The sequence below is a fragment of the Mus pahari genome, chromosome 20 (assembly GCF_900095145.1).
Source record: "Mus pahari chromosome 20, PAHARI_EIJ_v1.1, whole genome shotgun sequence".
NCBI lineage: Eukaryota > Metazoa > Chordata > Mammalia > Rodentia > Muridae > Mus > Mus pahari.
The window spans coordinates 29,903,727-29,906,820 of NC_034609.1; positions in this window are offsets into that span (position 1 = coordinate 29,903,727).

Here is a 3,094-nt window from a genome sequence, read left to right on the forward strand (position 1 = left end):
CATCCACTAGTTACTTTATGTCAACTTCACGGAAACTAGAGAAAGTACACACAAAACCTTCCTTGCTAAAAAAAAAAAAAAAAAAAAAAAAAAAAAAAGGGAGCAGGTGGGAACCAAATTGCACCTGCGCTGATAATAAAACTGCTACTAGAGAAAGGAGACTCTGCCTACAGGCACGTGGGCTCATCAATGTCCCTGTAAAAGAAAGAACTGGCCAGGTAGCTCTTCCCTCCGCAAGGGCATGCATACATAGCTCCCACCTGAAGGAGAAGAACAGAACATGTCCTTTCATTCTGTTGTCTATATGAAGTTTCTCATAACATTTGGACTTGGCTGTGGTTTGAATACATCTCCCGAATTCATGTGTTAAACCCTGATTCCTGTTGTAGCCTTGTTAGGGGATGGGAGTGTGATGGTTTGTATATGCTTGGCCCAGGGAGTGGCACTGTTAGAAGGTATGGCCCTGTTAGAGTAGGTGTGGACTTGCTGAAGTAGGTGTGTCACTGTGGGTGTGGGCTTTAAGAACCTTATACTAGCTGCCTGGAAGTCAGTCTTTCACTGAAGCCTTCAGATGAAGATATAGAATTCTCAGCTCTGCCTGAATCATGCCTGCCTGGATGCTGCCATGCTTCTGCCTTGATGGCAATGGACTGAACCTCTGAACCTGTAAGCCAGCCCCACATATATGTTGTCCTTTATAAGAGTTGCCTTGGTCATGGTGTGTGTTCACAGCAGTGAACCTTAACTAAGACAGGGGGCCAATGAAAACTGGCTGTGTCAGAAATTATCATCTTAAGTCGGGAGTTAGTTAGTTATGGGAGAGCGGACTGCTTGTCAGAGCGTGAGATAGCTCAGTAGTTAAGAGCTTGCACGTTGAGGAAGATTGGGACGTGCTCCCTACCACCCAAGTCCTGTGGCTCACAACCACTGCTAACTCCAGCTCCAAGATACTCAATATCGTCTTTATTGTTTCCATGAACACTGCATTCCAAAAACATGTGTGTAGGTATAAATTTTTGCAGCCTATTTTAATAAACATTCAACCTCTCCTCTAGACCACCACCCACCAGAGGCAGTGGAAAAGAAAAGTTAATAGGACACAGGGGAAGCAGACATGTTTAGAAATAGTTCTTTGGGGACGAGTCCAATCTTCGTTGTCAGGATATCGGCAGTTCAGTCCTGTAGCAAACACCAAATACAAATCAGCAGGTATAGACAGACCAGTCTTCTCTGCAGGCAGACACCATGTGCGAACCAGCAGCTGCACATTAATCTTGAAGAAGCCACAAGGCTTGCCAACCAGCCCAAGGCCTCAGAAGGGGCAAGAAGCCTCAGGAACCTCACAAGAAGTTAGTTCTTTAGCAAATTTCTCTCTGGCTTCCCCACTAGTAGAGGTCAGCAATCGCAATGTAAGGCGAACCAATACATGCACGTAATTAACGAAGAATAGCAAGGCAGAGCAAAGCAAACCAAAGCTTCCACTGCCTGTGGGTCCTATTTATTATTCCTTCATCACAAGTCCTTTCACCTGTTTGCTATAGCAAAACATCCTTTCACCCGTGTGCACATGTACAAGACCCCACACATGCAAACACAAGCATCAAAAATTAAATAAAATGAAAAGCCAAGCCAACTGTGATTGTATACACCTGTAATCTCCTCACTCAGACTGCAGCAAGGAGACTGGGGATTAGGAATCCTACACAGTAAGACCTCGTCTCAAACAAAAACAAACAAACAAATGTTGGGCAGCAATAGAGCACATCTTTACTCCCAGCTCTCAGGAAGAAGAAGCAGGTGGGTCTGTGAATTCAAAACCAGCCTGGTGTACTATGAGCATGTTCCAGAACAACCAGGGCCTGTCTGCAAAACAAAATAAAACAAAACAAAAAACAGGGCTGGAGAGATGGCTCAGGGTTTAGGAGCACTGATTGCTCTTCCAGAGGTCCTGAGTTCAATTCCCACCAACCACATGGTGGCTCACAACCAACTGTAATGGGATCCAGTGCCCTCTTCTGGAGTGTCTGAAGACAGCTACATTGAACTCATATACATAAAATAATAAATAGCCAGGCGTGGGGGCGCACACCTTTAATCCCAGCACTCGGGAGACAGAGGCAGGCAGATTTCTGAGTTCAAGGCCAGCCTGGTCTACAGAGTGAGTTCCAGGACAGCCAGGGCTATACAGAGAAACCCTGTCTCAGAAAAAAGAAAAAAAAGAAAGAAAGAAAGAAAAGAAGAGAAAAAGTCGAACATGTGTAGAACAAATGTCTTAATGTGGACTCTCATATGCACCAACCAGTGGTTAAGTGACACTCAGAAGTGATCAGGAAGCTACAGTCGGGGATCGGGTTAAGTGAGAAAATGTTCCTGTTTTAAAGCAGCACATCTTAAATGTTCCTTGAGAGATTTGCTTTGAAGGGAAGAAAGAGGTAGATGAAGCATTCCAAAACTCACCCAACTGTTGAACCAGGACGTAAGAACTGGGAGCTCACTGTAGCAACATTACTTTCTATGTCTGAAATATTCCCTAACAAATATGAAAATGTGAAAAAAATGTGAATAATAAAAAAAAAAAAAGAAGAAGACAGCCGGGCAGTGGTGGTGCACGCCTGTAATCCCAGCACTTGGGAGGCAAAGGCAGGCAGATTTCTGAGTTCGAGGCCAGCCTGGTCTACAGAGTGAGTTCCAGGATAGCCAGGACTGCACAGAGAAACCCTGTCTCAAAAAAAAAAAAAAAACAAACCAAAACAAAACAAAACAACAAATCCACTTTCTGTATTCTTCAAATCCACACTTCTGCACATGTGTGTCCCACCATGTTTTGACATATTTTCAGGTGTGATGACCTGCTAGGAGTTGACACTGTGCCTTGGACTGTGAGCTAACCACACTTTCCTTCTCAAGCCCCGCCCCCTTTTGAGGCACAGTCTCATTGATGTCATCTAGCCCGGGCTGGTTGGAGAACCTCCACCCTCCTCTTTCCACATGTGGGATTACAGGATTGCACCCCCATGCCCGGTTTACAAGTTGCCAGAGGTTTTTTTGGTTTTTTGGGGGTTTTTTTTGTTTGTTTTTTTTGTTTTTTTTTTTT